This window comes from Ochlerotatus camptorhynchus, unplaced genomic scaffold, assembly GCF_037179485.1.
Source record: "Ochlerotatus camptorhynchus isolate MF236.1 unplaced genomic scaffold, CSIRO-AGI_Acam_v1.1 ptg000079l, whole genome shotgun sequence".
NCBI lineage: Eukaryota > Metazoa > Arthropoda > Insecta > Diptera > Culicidae > Ochlerotatus > Ochlerotatus camptorhynchus.
In genome coordinates this window covers 1,432,501-1,449,497 of record NW_027040569.1, presented here as the reverse complement: position 1 = coordinate 1,449,497, position 16,997 = coordinate 1,432,501, and the positions used below count along the sequence as shown (strand labels likewise).

The 16,997-nt window shown below is 39.7% G+C and overlaps 1 protein-coding gene across 6 annotated transcripts in view; it reads right to left on the bottom strand.

Moving 5' to 3' along the window:
• Sap47 (Synapse-associated protein 47kD) overlaps positions 1 to 16,997 on the bottom strand; it is a 101,240-nt gene that overhangs the window by 67,481 nt on the left and 16,762 nt on the right. For 2 of the 6 annotated variants that reach the window (XM_065217770.1, XM_065217771.1), the window contains exon 1: positions 3 to 164. The exons of 2 other annotated variants lie outside the window; for them this stretch is intronic. The gene's annotated coding sequence lies outside the window, so the exon portion shown is untranslated. Of the gene's footprint in view, positions 1 to 2; positions 168 to 16,997 lie in introns of those variants that run through there. 2 more of the 6 variants (XM_065217769.1, XM_065217766.1) reach the window with 2 other exon arrangements.

Here is a 16,997-nt window from a genome sequence, read left to right as displayed (position 1 = left end):
ACCAGATTTTTACTGCAAGGACTTTTTGGTGCTAGAACGTTTACACCCGAAGGTTCAGGAGATGGAAAAAGGGCTTTCCAGCACTTTAAATTTAAGAGAAAAGTACACCGAATTTCAACTTCCGTCCACCACTTGACACGGCAACCGATCGAATTCCAAATCGGAAATCGTTCTGCAAATGCGCATCTGCCAGGATGAAAAACTACTACCTCATCCACACGCTTCCGCACGAAGGATGCCGAAAGGCCCGAACGGATACGATGTCGAGCGTGTGCTCAGATGAGGCATGCGTACTGCGGAGAAACCCACCAGAGATCTGTCAATGTTCGGGTCTCCGTCGCCGCTGCGGTTCCCGTCTAATGGCACTTGGAAAATGTCGTTAAAACTGGAATCCATTTATTTTGGAGACGCATGGTTGCTTATGGAAATAGGATCTATCCTTCATGGCATGCACGTAAACAAATAACAATTTTGGTTTTGTCGTGGTCTTGTAGACTGCTTTAAAACCTTGATAAAACCTGTGCAACATTACAAGTTGTGATGAACAAACACTAACTTTAATATATGTAGCAGTATCGAAGCGTGTGAAGCAAAAACAGACATAGGTGCGAGTTTTTCAAAGTTAGTCTAGTACAATGGTTCTCAAACTTTCGTTAATTGTGATTCATTTCGAGAATAATTTCATAAGCTCCCGACCGGCCAATATAGAAGATAGACATTGTAAAGCCTAAATTACCTTTTACACGCTACTCAAATAGCTTTGAAATACCACCATAGCCTTGAAAGCTTTTAAAACGCATGGCCTGAAACACACACAGATAGTTTTAAAATGTCGAAAGTATGCCTTTTAAAATCGCAAAACAGCTTAGCAACGATAAAATAGCGCAAAAAAGCTTAAATCATTATAACAGAGCGGGTTACGCAGTCGAGAAGTTTTTACCTCACTACTCTTGGTTTTCATTGAACGAGAATAAGCACTCTCTCCCAACAGCGGTGAATGCTCAAAAGAAATACCACAAGTTCAAGGGAATCCCACATTTTAAAGACCTTTGAAAATCGGCTGGCATTAATTTAATAGTAAACTAATCACTTCTACTACATCTACAGTGGTGGTGGCCTTCAAATTAGCACATTAGGCCAATTTTCATACAAACTAGCCAACTTTGGCATGTTGCAACTATGTTTTGTTATGATCAATTGAGCTGAAATTTTGACATAGAACTACAAATATGCTGAATTTTGCGTGTACTTAATATTAAATTATTGGAAGCGCTTGCTGGAAATTGAGGAGCACATTTATAATTCGAAAGTTCCGAAGGGATATAGTTTTAAAATTTTCAAGCATATTCCCAATAAACGACGGCGTGCTTAGGAAAGTTATTTACGATATGGTCAAAAATTTCCGAAATAATAGAGTTCGGAAATTTTGAATGATAAATGTGCTAATAAGTTGGCCTTTTTCAACCAGCTCGTCAATTTCCGGCAAGCGCTTCCAATCAGGCCTGAATATACTCATTACAGAAAAAAATACTACTTTTCGTAATTATGAAACTATGAGATATAATAATAATAATTACGTACAAACAACGCGGGGAGAAACTAGAACGCTCTCTTAAGGAGCGTTCCAGGCAGTCTTTTGCAGCAATGCTAAAAACAGCCACACCATCAACCAACGACAAAAATCCCTTTGCTGTTTTGTCTGATGACGAGTCTGACTCTGACTTGGCTGAGGAGGGAGTTTCTTTCAGTTTTCCGGAAGGTTCTGCACGGAAACGAAAACGCATCCGTTCGCGGAAAGTTGCAGATAAGGAACCCCAAATCAGCTTGCCCAAATCAAGGAGTGATGGAAAAAAGGAAGTTTCAACTCCTCCTGGTTTCCGCCGAACTGACTATAACCAGAACTTTCCATCTCTCCCGGGGACATCAAAAACCCCTGATGGCCCATTTTTAAGAACAGAAGCCCCTTCTTCATCCGGGTTGTTCTCATTTGATAAAATTGTGGACGATATTCTCAAGTACCTCAATATTTCTGATCCTCTCAAAAGCATTGTTCTGGCAATGCTTCCTTCTGTGAAGACCCTCTTGAAGCAATTGACATTGAAGTGGCCCCTCATTGCAGCAATCATTTCCTTCGATGGATAATTTTCCAAACGAGGTCGGGGATTTGATCACTGTTCTACAGTGGAATTGTCGAAGTCTCATTCCTAAATTAGATTCTTTTAAGTTTTTAATTCACAATAATGATTGTGATGCATTTGCTGTTTGTGAAACTTGGCTCTCTTCAGATATCGATCTTCCTTTTTATGATTTTAACATTATTCGACTGGATCGTGAGGATTCGCGTGGAGGAGGGGTACTTTTGGGGATCAAAAAGTGCCATTCCTTCTATAGAGTGAATCTTCCACAATTTCCAAGTATTGAAGTTGTTGCATGTCAGGCTATTATTGAAGGTAAGAGCCTTTGTATTGCTTCTGTTTATATTCCTCCTAGAGCCGTTGTTAATCGCAAACAACTTTCAGATATCTGTTCGGTACTTCCTGCTCCACGGTTGATTATGGGAGATTTGAATTCCCACGGTACAGGCTGTGGGGAACTGTATGATGACAACCGTTCTACTTTGATATATGACCTCTGCGACAGCTTTAATATGACAATTCTTAACAATGGAGAAGTAACACGTTTGGCTGGCCCATCCTCGAATGGAAGTAGATTAGACCTCACACTTTGCTCTAACTCATTATCGTTGGATTGCACGTGGAATGTGATCCAAGATCCCCACGGTAGTGATCACTTGCCGATCAAAGTTTCAGTTGCCAGTGGGTTCAATCCGTCGGAACCCGTTAACGTCGCGTACGATCTTACCCGTAATATCGATTGGACAAAGTTCAAGAATGTGATAGAAGATGCCCTAACGTCGGTAGAAGGGCTTCCACCGTTGGAGGAATATAACTTCCTCTCCAATCTGATCTTGGACAGCGCGCTTCAAGCTCAAACTCGGCCGGTTCCAGGAACGTCTTTCCGTAGGAAACCTCCTTCCCCTTGGTGGGACCAGCAATGCACTGAGGTTTATCGTAAAAAGTCCGACGCGTTTAAGCTTTTCCGGAAACGTGGAACACCCGTACATTTCGAAGCGTACTCGGCTCTTGAACGCGAACTCAAGAGCCTCATCAAAGCCAAGAAACGCGGATACTGGCGGCAATTCGTGGACGGATTATCGCGCGAAACGTCGATGAATACGCTTTGGAATGCGGCGCGAAGGATGCGTAACCGGTCTTCAAACAACGAGAGCGAGGAGTACTCCGATAGTTGGATCCTCAAGTTCGCGCGAAAAGTATGTCCTGATTCTGTGCCGGCACAGATGATTCCTCGCGAAACGACGAATTCGGTAGACGAGATCAGCCAGCCTTTTTCAATGCTGGAGCTCTCACTTGCGCTCCTTTCGTGTGGCAACTCGGCTCCGGGGGCTGATAGAATCAAGTTCAACTTGTTGAAGAACCTCCCAGACGTCGCTAAGAGGCGCATGTTGAACTTGTTTGGTCAGTTCCTGGAGCTCAATATTGTTCCGGATGATTGGAGGCGGGTGAGAGTTATAGCCATTAAAAAGCCTGGAAAACCCGCGTCAGATCACAATTCGTATCGTCCCATAGCGATGTTATCGTGCATTCGAAAATTGATGGAGAAAATGATCCTTTTTCGTCTGGACAAATGGGTTGAGTTGAACCACCTACTCTCAGATACTCAATTTGGTTTCCGTAGGGGCAAGGGAACGAACGACTGTCTCGCGTTGCTTTCCACTGAAATTCAGTTGGCTTTTGCTAATAAAGAGCAAATGGCTTCTGTCTTCTTGGATATTAAGGGGGCTTTTGATTCAGTATCCGTTGAAGTCCTTTCAGACAAACTCCACGCTTGTGGCCTTTCTCCATTAATTAATAACTTTTTGTACAATTTGCTGTCAGAGAAACATATGAGCTTTTCTCATGGAAACTCTACAGCTTCACGATTTAGCTACATGGGTCTCCCCCAGGGCTCATGTTTAAGCCCCCTTCTGTATAATTTCTACGTCAGAGAAATTGACAATTGTCTAAGGGACAACTGCACGTTGAGACAACTTGCAGATGACGGAGTAGTGTCTATGACAGGACCCAGAGAGGCCGACCTGCAAGGACCCTTACAGGATACCTTAGACAATTTGTCTACTTGGGCTATCCAGCTAGGTATCGAATTCTCCACGGAGAAAACTGAGTTGGTCGTTTTTTCTAGGAAGCATAGCCCAGCACAACCAAAGCTTCAACTTTTGGGTAAACCGATCACTCATTCTATGTCCTTCAAATATCTTGGGGTCTGGTTCGATTCAAAATGCACCTGGAGATCCCACATTGAGTATCTGAAGCGGAAATGCCAACAAAGGATCAATTTTCTCCGAACAATTACCGGAACGTGGTGGGGAGCCCATCCGCAAGATCTTCTAACGTTGTACTGGACAACGATTTTATCGGTTTTAGAGTACGGTAGTTTTTGCTTCCAGTCGGCGGCTAAAACGCACATCATCAAACTGGAACGGATCCAGTATCGCTGTCTTCGTATCGCGTTAGGATGCATGCACTCGACTCATACGATGAGTCTCGAAGTGTTAGCGGGCATGTTGCCACTCTCTGATCGGTTTTCGGAATTATCCCTCAGGCTCCTCACCCGTTGTGAAATTATGAACCCACTGGTGATTGCCAACTTTGAGAAGCTTCTTGAGCTAAACCCTCAAACTCGTTTTATGTCATTGTACTACGTGTACATAACACAGGATGTCAGCCCTTCGCAGCATAATCCCTATCGTGTTTGCTTCTCCGACTTCGACAGTTCTGTTCATTTTGATTTATCAATGACGCAAGAGATTCGCGGAATCCCAGAGCATCATCGTTCCATGATTGCTCCGTCAATTTTCGCTGCAAAGTTTGGCCAAGTTGATTCCGCAAGATCGTTCTTCACAGATGGATCACTAATAGAGTCGTCCGCTGGTTTTGGTATTTTTAACGAATTTCATAGCGCCTCTCGAATGCTTCAAGCTCCTTGTTCCGTATATGTTGCTGAGCTGGCGGCAATACATTGTACGCTAGAAACGATCGCCTCACTTGCACCAGATCATTATTTTATTTTTACGGATAGTCTCAGTTCTGTCGAGGCTATTCGCTCCATGAGGCCGGTAAAGCACTCCTCGTATTTTCTCATGAAAATACGAGAGCTTCTAAGTGGTTTATCTTTAAGATCTTTTGTCATCACCTTTGCATGGGTCCCATCTCATTGCTCGATTCCGGGCAATGAGAAGGCGGACTCGCTTGCAAAGGTGGGCGCTATGGAAGGCGATATTTACGATCGACAAATCGCCTACGACGAATTTTTCTTCATTTATCGTCAACAGTCCCTCGCCAGCTGGCAAAATAAATGGAGTGAAGGGAGTTTGGGACGATGGTTATATTCAATCATCCCTAAGGTGTCGAAGTGTCCTTGGTTCAAGGGGTTGGATGTGGGTCGAGACTTCATTCGTATGATGTCTCGCCTCATGTCCAATCACTACTCGTTAAACGCTCACTTGTTCCGTGTTGAGTTGGGCGACAGTAATCTCTGTGAATGTGGACAAGGTTACCAGGACGCAGATCACATTATTTGGTCATGTGCTGAGCACCGTGGAGTCAGATCCGAGTTGTATGATTCCCTTCGGGCTCGAGGTAGACAACCTAATGTTCCAGTTCGGGATATTTTGGCTAGACGCGATCTGGAGTTTATGCAACTCATATATGTTTTCTTGAAGAATATTAACCATAGATTGTAAGTTTGATTAACCTTGTGTTTAGTTTGTGTTTTGTATGTGTGTGTGTATTTTTTTTTTTGTAGATTTGTTTCTGTAATAATTGTATAATTACAGAGTTGATATAACGTCGATAGGATTAAGTATTTGTTTTAGAAATAGTGAAATTTTTGAATCATAAATCATATTCCAAATCTCCTTTTCCCTCTCCCGATCCAAACAATTGTCATCCACTAACCTCGAGAAGACCGCGAGTAATCGGTTCCAATCCTTTAATTTTAAATTTAAGACATTTATAATGTATAAAGAAAATGATAACTTGGCTCTGTAAAGTTTATTCGAATGAGCCTGTACAAATAAAGTAATTAACAAAAAAAAAATAATAATAATTTTTATATGTAAGATCAGTGGCGTCTCGTCCATATGTGCACCTCGTGCACTGCACAGTCTCGAATTTTCAAAAAGTTAAATTTATATTTCATAAAATTTAAGAGGCAAAAATTTAATACTCAATCAAAACCATTTTTGTCCCCCCTATTTATTGGTTTCATATGGATAGTAACTGAATTGTCCACCACATCACTGGATAGTAGCTGAATTGCTTACCACATCGCTGCTCAACTTCCGTTTTACCCACCACTGAAAGAAAAGTAAGTAAAAACAGAAGCGAGGCATAGCGAGCTTGTTTTCACGTACGGGAACGCTGGGATTTTACCACGTGCAGACAACTCATTTTGGCGTGGCGAATGAGCGACACAAAACAAGCAAGGAAAATATGCCTTCGTTCTACCAAAGCCACCGCATGCTTAGTTCTCCCAGCCTGAGCACTTTTGCTTGTGCACCAGAAACGCTCGTATTTACAACCAGATCAGTTGCATATGTATTGAAGTCCCGTAAGCATAATTGCCGATGTGTCAGTGTTTATTTTGTGCACTTCTATCTTTGCACAGTTTAAAGAGAAGAGAATAAATTGGCACGTATAGGCAACGTCGCATTTCAGTTTCTCTCTGAATTGATTGAATCTTGGAGAGCCGTCATTCGTTGTATACTTACCGTACACATCGAATTTTTAAATTTTCCTACTACCTGACTGCATTTCATTCAGTAATCTCAGTACATTGATGGAATATTGTTCATAGCATAGTGCAAAATTAAATAGGAATCATGGAACAGGATATTGTTAATGGCCTCCTGAAAAGACCGTTTGCCAGAAGATCCATGAAGGAAAAAATGCTTATTGCGAGAAAAGATGTCCCACGGCCAAAGTTGAACAACTTGAAAATGACATGTAAAAGAAATGATAAAATCATAACGCAGAACTTTGCCGAAAATGGACAAGTGGAAATTGTTGGTTGTGTCATGCTCGAGGAAATTGCGTGGGAAGTGGAGCATTTCGAGGAAATCGCAATTGGCGTCAACTCTACGCTACTGCTTATGAAACGGTGAGTAACGATGACAAATATCATAAACATGAGACTTAAAAAGAAAATTAATGTTTCTATGCAAGAGTAAGCGAAACTGGTAGCAGAACTGTTTCCCATAATGATTTCGTTTATTTTTCATCCAGGTATCCCCGTCGAAAGATTTGTATCCCATTTTTTTTATTCTGCATCAAAATTGGCTTCTACTGTTACAGACAAAATATAAATAAAATAGGTGCACAACTAGTGAATCTTCTCACGAGACGCCACTGTGTAAGATGCAAGAAGAGGAGGTAAAGTTTCTGTATGACACATAAAACCAGTAAATTTTGCTTTCAGAGGGTCACAATTAGCTATTTTAGCTGTAATGAGTAATCGTCATGAATGAGTACTATTCGTTATAGCTAATCGCTAATTGTGACACTCTAATGCGACCGCGTACATCGTACGGGTTAGGCAAAAATGTGCGTCGATCTTAAAAAACTGTCGCATTAATGGCCCTTCGCTCATTTTCAACTTCTATTCAATTTTCATACTGCCGTACTCTAACGGAACTATCCACCTACCCTCTTCTAAAGATCATTCTCTAGCTAATAAATCATCACACTAAAGCTTCATGTTAGCATTTCCAACCAACTCTGAAAATCGTTAACTTCGCGTATGAAGTAACATAAAAACACTTTGAATTAAGCTACTGAGTTTTTGAGTAACCTCATTTTTTACGAAACTGAGAGTAAAAGAGACAGCATTACAATTTTACTCAGTCGTTGAATTAGATTCAACGGGCGTGTATCATTTACCGTGTATCATTTACCGTGAGGTGCACGATATGTGAAAAGGGAAACGTATTGAATAGTGCGACACTATCGTAACCATCCTGAACGGTCAACTATTGGAAATATTGTTAATACAACTTTGACAAAGACATCAACCCTACACGGAGATGAAAAACTACTCAACATTAAGTAAAAAGAACACCCGTGTATATTTCGACATTGTGAAAACATAAATTTTGCATCTCACTTTTAGGGGAATTAATCACAAAAATCATGTCTTCAAAAGATGAAACATGTCATATTCATCAACTTTTGCTCACGACGTCATCACTCTAAATCCACGTTTTCATTGTGCTATTGATTATGGCCCATGCATTAATTATGTCACGCTAAATCGAGCAAAAAATTACCCCCTCCCCTCCTATCGTGACGTTTTTCCTATACCTAATGCATAGCTTGTCACAAAATTTTAGGCCCCCCTCCCCCATTAGAGCGTGACATAATATATGAATCAACCCTTAAGAGCGTGAAAATAAATTTTTCATTCTTTCAAATTGTCGAACGTCTTTACGGAATCCCTTTAAGAGCTTTGAGTGTGTTGGTTTATTTCCTTTTAATTCCGTTATAATTGCTTATCTTTTGACAGATACGCGTATTTCGTCTACTACTTGCAGACTTCATCAGTGCCAAGTACTCAACACCACTGAAGAATCCATTTTTATCTACGAGTTAAATACTAATCAATAGGTACTAGAAATCAGCAGATATCCACTGCCATGTCACAATTTACCTAAACAGGTACCTAAATTTAGTCTCCAACAGGTAGATGCATGCTACGATGTGTGGTTTTAGCACAAACGAAGTGACAGACGGAGCGGCTCGAAAACTTTGGTGACTAACCTGCTATTGCAATTTTTCAGTGTACCACATGGCAACACCACTACTACTGGATTGTCCAACATCACCAAATGTACTAGAATGTTTTGGTTCTATCTCTTTCACTCTACTAAAAACTGAAATGCATAAAAAAATGACAAAATGATACGCACTCTTTGCACACTGTCAAAGAATCATTGTACACAAAATCAACATTGTGCAAAACCAAAACAAAAATACTATTCCATCTGGTGGATGATGGCACAAGCTTCTAAGAAAATTCTATTACAGCGAACCACATTATTTTAATTGATTTCTTCGCCAGTTAGTCGTCTGTCACTTCGTTTGTGGTTTTAGGTAGCATGCTAAAGAGCCTCGAGTAACCGTTTCCATTTTTTATTTTATTTTTTTTTAACTCTTTATTTGTTCCAAATTCAAAATAAATTACATTTCATTTTAACCTAGGTGCTCCAGTTACTACAGTAACATACCAGCCTTAATTATTATGATATATAGCTAAGTGTTTTTACATTGTTCCTGTCTTGGCAATTCAGTATTTTAAACAGGTTTTTTTTTAAACCTGCATGTCAGTATAACAATTGATATCCTAAAACTAAAACTAAATCTTATCTAAGTATAAAGAGAATTAATCGTTGCAATTGAGGATTGCAACGATTTTTGCCTGAAATTATTTAATTATTTTGTTGGACATTTGTTCTAAAGTCTCAACATTCGAAATTCTATGTACTTCGGTAGTACTCTACCAAAGAGGCAACTTCAAAATCATCTTCAGAACTTTGTTCTGAATCCTTTGAAGTGCTTTTTTCCTGGTAGTGCAACAACAAGACCATATTGGCACAGCGTAAAGCATGACCGGTCTAAAAACTTGTTCAAATATTAGAAGTTTATTCGTCAGGCAAAGTTTGGATTTCCTGTTTATAAGAGGATACAAACATTTTATATATTTGTTACATTTGGCTTGAATGCCCTCAATGTGATCTTTGAAAGTTAATTTTTGGTCAAGTATTAATCCAAGATATTTCACTTGGTTTGACCAGGAAATTGGAACTCCGTTCATAGTGACTATGTGACTACTACTAGGTTACGAAAAGGCTTATGTGGAAATATTATAAGTTGTGTTTTGGAAGCGTTGGGAGAAATCTTACATTTTTGTAACTAAGAAGAGAAAATATCTAAACTTTTCTGCAGTCTGCTGCAAATAACACGAAGAAAATGCCTGTGTCATCAGCGTACAAAGATTTGTGGCAACCCTGAGGCAAATCAGGGAGGTCCGAAGTGAAAATGTTATACAATATAGTCCCAAGAATGCTACCCTGAGGAACTCCTGCTCTAACAGGTAGTCGATTAGATTTGGAATTTTGATAATTTACCTGCAGAGTTCTGTCAGTTAAATAATTTTGAACTAATTTCATAATATAAAGTGGAAAATTCAATTTAGCAATCAAACCTTCATGCCAAACACTGTCGAATGTTTTTTTCTATGTCTAGGAGAGCAACTCCAGTTGAGTAGCCTTCAGATTTGTTTGAACGAATTAAATTGGTAACTCTTAAGAGTTGATGAGTAGTTGAATGCCCATGGCGAAATCCAAACTGCTCATTTGCAAAAATTGAGTTCGTATTGATGTGAAGCATCATTCTATTTAAAATTATCTTTTCAAAAAGTTTACTTATTGAAGAAAGCAAACTTATTAGACGGTAGCTAGAAGCTTCAGCTGGATTTTTATCCGGCTTCAAAATTGGAACAACTTTTGCATTTTTCCATTTATCAGGAAAGTATGCCAAATGGAAACATCTGTTAAATAATTTTACCAAGAAAGACAAGGTACTCTCTGGGAGTTTTTTGATGAGGATATAGAAAATTCCATCATCACCTGGAGCTTTCATATTTTGAAACTTTTTACTATAGACCTTACTTCGTCCAAATCAGTCCCCCAGGAATCATCAAAAATATTTTCCCAAGAGAAAATATTCAGAAAATCCCGAGCAACCTAATTCTCAATAGGACTAGTAAGACCCAAACTGAAATTATGGGAACTCTCGAATTGCTTAGCAAGTTTCTGAGCTTTTTCAAAATTTTTGTGAGTTTCCAAAAGGGTTTGGAACTTGGGTCTAATTTAGAAACATTATTTTCAAAAGTTTTGTTCCTCAGGGCAGAGAAACGCTTTTTAATTTGTTTTTGAAAATCCCGCCAGATAACTTTCATGGCAGGATCGCGTGTTCTTTGATATTGTCATCTACGGACATTTTTTAAGACGGATCAAGAGCTGAAGATCTTCGTCTATTGTAATTGAATCGAATTTAACCTCGCATTTTAAAGGGTGATACGGTCAAAATTTGGTCAATATCAACTTGACGTATTTCTTTCAATTTTGCATTTAAAAAACCTGAACACCCCTCAATTTGAAGGTGTGTGTGTGTAGAATGTTGCTCCTATTTTGATTTTGGAATTCACTCTTCAGTTGTCAAAATGCCGTCCAAGCAAGAAGAGCAGCGTATCAAAATTTTGCTCGCGCATCGCGAAAATCCGAGCTACTCGCACGCAAAGTTGGCAAAATCGCTAAAAGTTGCCAAATCAACCGTTACAAATGTAATTAAAGTGTTGGGGGAACGTTTGTCGACAGCCAGGAAGTCTGGATCGGGGGGAAATCAAAAACCGGAAGCCGCTGAGACGACAAAGAGAGTTGCCGGTAGTTTCAAGCGAAACCCTAACCTCTCTCTCCGAGATGCCGCAAATAAGCTGGGTGTATCGTCTACAACCGTGCATCGAGCCAAAAAACGAGCCGGACTATCGACTTACAAGAAGGTAGTGACTCCAAATCGCGATGATAAACAAAATACGACGGCCAAAGCGCGATCCCGGAGGCTGTACACGACGATGCTGACGAAGTTTGACTGCGTGGTAATGGACGACGAAACCTACGTCAAAGCCGACTACAAGCAGCTTCCGGGACAGGAGTTTTATACGGTAAAAGGTAGCAGATGTTTTCAAGTACATGAAACTGTCAAAGTTCGCAAAGAAATATCTGGTTTGGCAAGCCATCTGTACCTGTGGCTTGAAAAGCAGCATTTTCATAGCTTCCGGGACTGTCAACCAAGAAATTTACGTGAAAGAGTGTTTGAATAAACGTCTGCTGCCTTTCCTGAAGAAACACGGTTGTTCCGTACTGTTTTGGCCGGATTTGGCATCTTGCCATTACGGTAAAAAGGCCATGGAGTGGTACGCCGCCAACAACGTGCAGGTGGTTCCCAAGGACAAGAACCCTCCCAACACGCCAGAGCTCCGCCCAATTCAGAAATACTGGGCTATTGTCAAGCGGAACCTAAAGAAGACCAAAAAAACTGCTAAGGGCGAGCAGCAGTTCAAGGCAAACTGGCTTTCTGCGGCGAAGAAGGTGGACAAGGTGGCTGTACAAAATCTGATGGCAGGGGTCAAGCGTAAGGCCCGGCAATTCGGATTTGGAAAAGCGGAAGCCTAACTGAATATTTTTCCTGAATTTTATACTAATTGAACTTGAAAAATAAATTTAATTTGATTTTTTAAATAAACGATTTCACCGATTTACACGCGTTTTCCCTTGACCAAATTTTGACCGTATCACCCTTTAGTACTGGGGCAGCTCTTGCTTCAACTATAGAAGTAGTCAGAAATTCAAGAGCATAATTAATTTCATCTTTGGTTTCCAAAGGAATGTTTGGATCGAAGTTATATTCCATAAATGTTCGATATTGCTCTCAATCAGCTCTATGGTAATTGAAAGTAGAGCTGTTGGAATTACAAATTATTTCTTGGGATATTTCAAAAGTTACTGGAAGGTGATCAGAAGAATTTGTTCCTCGCTGACCGTTGTTAACAGCAGAGGAATTTGTACCTGATCGGAAACGTGGAGCGTTTCCTACCTGTCGCTTAGAACGAGATTGTAGCAAACGAAGTGACAGACGAAGAAATCAATTAAAATAATGTGGTTCGCTGTAATAGAATTTTCTTAAAAGCTTGTGCCAGATGGGATAGAATTTTTGTTTTGGTTTTGCACAAAGTTGATTTTGTGTACAATGATTCTTTGACAGTGTGCAAAGAGTGCGTATCATTTTATCATTTTTTTATGCATTTCAGTTTTGAGTAGAGTGAAACAGATGGAACCAAAACATTCTAGTACATTTGTTGAAAATGCTAGTTCAATCCAGTAGTAGTATTGCCATGTGGTACAATCCAGTAGTAGTGGTGTTGCCGTGTGGTACACTGAAAAATTGCAATAGCAGGTTAGTGACCAAACTTTTCGAGTCTGTCACTTCGTTTGTGATTGTAGGATCGCTTTGCAAGTCTTACATTCCCAAAAATTGGATTTGTGGTTTTCACCACAATTTGAACATTTAAATTTCTTAGGATCTTCCTTCACAGGACAGTCGTCCTTTTCATGAGAGGAATCACCACAATTCATGCATTTAGCTGGCATGTAGCAATTTTTAGTTCCGTGACCCCATCCCTGGCACTTACGGCACTGAGTGAGGTTTTGGAAATTTCCTCCAGTCTTCCTGAAGTGTTCCCACTTCACTCGGACATGGAGCATAAGGCTAGTTTTTCTAAGGCCTTAAGGTTGTTTAGTTCACTAGAATTGAAGTGAACTAAATAAAAATCATTAGAAATCCCGTTGCGCGAATCGCCAGGACGGGATTTCATTTTCATTTTGATTACTTGGAGTGGCACAACTTCAAGTAATTTTGCCAGTTCATCTTTGATCTGATCCAGGGATTCACCACTGGGCAGTCCTTTCATGACAACCTTGAACACACGTTCAGTTTTGGTGTCGTAAGTAAAAAATTTATGCTGCTTCTCAGTAAGATACTTGAGAAGACATTTAAATCCGTCCAAGGTTTCAGCCAATACACGGCATTCACCCCGACGTCCAATTTGTAGTGAAAACTTAACTTTCCCGAAATTCAAAAGTTCCATGCCAAGAGCATGTAAATCGGAAGTGGTTATCACAATAGGAGGAATCTTTTCCTTCTTGGCATTAAGCCGGGAAAGTTTACTAGAATTTTTCTTGGATGATGGATCATTCTCATCATGCGTGAGCAAATCAAATTGATTGCTCAAATTAATTTCATCAGAAGGGGGTTCAAGAGTTTGCCCCTTTCTTTTGCGTTTAGGCGCCATGGCGGCAGTAGATTTTTATCCAAATCGACTTCCAAGCAGATTACTATAAGAATCTGAAGGATCGAAGAGGAATTTTCCAAATCGATATCCAAGAAGGATTACCTCGGGTAGGGTCCAAACAAGGATCGAAGAGGAATAAGAGTTGAACAAGGTAGATAATTTTTACAGGTTGAGCACTGAAAAGTGTTGTTTAAATTTGTTGTAGCTTTAGGTAGTAGTAACACTTCCTTCAGCAAAAAGCAAATAGATCCGCACGGCAAAAGAGCACGATGCGGACTGTATCCGTTTCCTTGATCTCTATCAAGCAATGTTGATGGATTATGTTTAAATATTTCTAAACTTTCTGCTACGTCTAGTTTCCAAGGCGAAGATACACTCCGCAGGATATTAATGTTATCCTTTGTCAAATTGTGCCCCTTTGTAAAGATATGTTCTGCAACCTTGGATTTAAATTGCCATTGATTTCTTGCAAAGGAAATGATGGCTTCGGCACTCATTGACTGTTTTCGGCAACCAAAATCTAAACGTTAATTTCGCTGTATTTTCTCACCAAAACACTTAGCTGAATGTATTTAAACGATTCCTAGTCTTTTAGCTGCAATCTGATTTAAGAGATGAACTAGCCTCAGGCTAAAAATCTCTAAAATAAAGATTAAAAAAAAAAAAAAAATGCAATCTGATTACATTTTTACGACTAAGCAAACATGTTATGTCAGGTTTTTCCTCAAATGAAATATACACCGAGGGGCACGCAATACAAAGAACCGGTGCGTTGAAGTTAAAATGCAATCAAAAGTACTTAAAGTAATTAATGCGTTTCTAAGTAGTACTGACGGTAATTGAAATTATCTATCCGTAATTAATGTAATTAAAAGTATTGAAAATGTAATTGATGTACTTTAATAACGAAATTTCAACTCTAATTAATGGATTTAAAAAGTAGTTAATATTCTACATTGTGTAATTAATGTAATTAAAGCAGTAGTTAATGGAATTAATTTAATTACAGCCGTTGCCTGCGTTGGAGTTAAAGGTTATTGCGTGCCCCTAGATATACGCACTACAAAATACGGCTTATTTCTAGTTGTCGATAATAGAATAGCTGGTTAACACGCAGTTCAAATGAAAAGGGAAGAAAAAGAGGTTGCCGACAATAGTCACACTATAGAGATGAACTAGCCTAAGGCTAAAAATTTCTTTAATAAAGCTTAAAAAAAAAATAGTCACACTAACCTGAGAAGTTTGGAGCGTTGTAAAAACGTTTTCTACCCGTTTTGTACAATGGACGAGTGCACCGATGGATTTGAGTTCACTCACTTGAGAAAAAATGAAACAAGCTGCGGGCAATATTTACTAATCATGAACACTAAATGTTCATTATTAATGAATAATGAACATTTAGTGTTCATGATTAGTAAACATTGCTCGCAGCTTGTGTCACTTTTTCTCGAGTGAGTGAATTCTAATTCATCGGTGCACTCGTCCATGCCGTCGATTGGAATGGGTAGAATATAGGGTGTCCCAGAATGTCTAAGCACGACTTTGGAACACCCCTGCTTGTTTCAGATGACGTTTAAACAGCTGATTATCACGCTGAATCATTGTTTACATTTCGACTAGAAATACTCAGACGGAGAGATGGTCGAAGAAAACAAAATACAATTCGGCAGCAGGGATTTGTACCTAAATTATGTTGCAACCCTTGCTAGAAGCTAGCATTTCACATGAATTTTATTTTTTATTTGACTTACGTGCAAAATAATAATTGCTTGCATCGCAAAATTTTGCACATATATCTTGGTGCAATTAATTAACCAATTAAGATCAATTAATCAATAGAGTTAGAATATTGTTTTTGATTTAAAAAACTAGTTGAATTTAAGAAGCACACGAAACATAGAGGTAATTGAATTTCTGCCCGATTGCAATACTCTCAAATTTAATCTAGTAAGAATAAGAAATCCCCGGAAAAAAAAAAACTAATGGGAATTTTCGATTGGCTCAGATTTTGACAGTTCATTTGGCTTAAAACATTCTTTCCGCCCATCTCTCCGTCTGAGTATTTCTAATTTCGACCATTAGTTTCGTATATCGCAAGTGTCGGTTCTTTACATTTCTGTGACAATGCTAGGCATTTCTCCGGAAACCGCAAACAGATCGTGCATAAATGGTGTACTATCCCCAACATTACTCTGAGTCAATTATCGAAATTGGAAGGTGTAAGCATCGGAGCCGTTCGAAACGTGATTCGGAAGTATGGTACTGAAGCAACTTTCCAGAACATGCAAAAATCTGGACGTAAACCGAACCCTGTTGACAGAAATCTGGACCGGAAAATCGTGCAAGCTTTCTCGCAAGAAAAGTGCTTCGGTTCAAGACGTGGCTAAAAAAGTGGGATCCTCGAAGAGTAACGTCCAGCGGGCCAAGACAAGAAAAGAAGAAGCCAAAGACGTATAAGAAGGCCAAGACGTATAGGAAGCCAAAGCGGAGTGAAAAACAAGCCGCATCCGTCAAACCGAGGGCTCGGAAGTTATACGACCGATTACTGTGCGGAAAATCGGTGTACGTGATTATGGAGATGAATCATACGTTAAATTTAATTACAAAACTCTTCCTGGTGATCAGTACTACACCGTCCGTGATGGCCGAAGTGTTGACGACGCGGATAAGCCGATTTTTGCCGAAAAAAAATCGGTAAAAAGGCTATGGTTTGGCATGCCATTTGTGAGTGTGGTATGCTTTCCAAACCGTTTGTGACAACGGAGACAATGACAACCGATGTTTATGTGCGTGAGTGTTTAAACAAGCGTCTGTTACCCATGATCCGCAAACACGACGCCACAGTGCTGTCATCATAAATCAAGCGGAACATTGCATTAGGTCCTAAGTAACATTGACAGATTCTCTTCGTCGACTTTCTCTTTGTATCCCCACGGTCATGTAAAGACATTCCC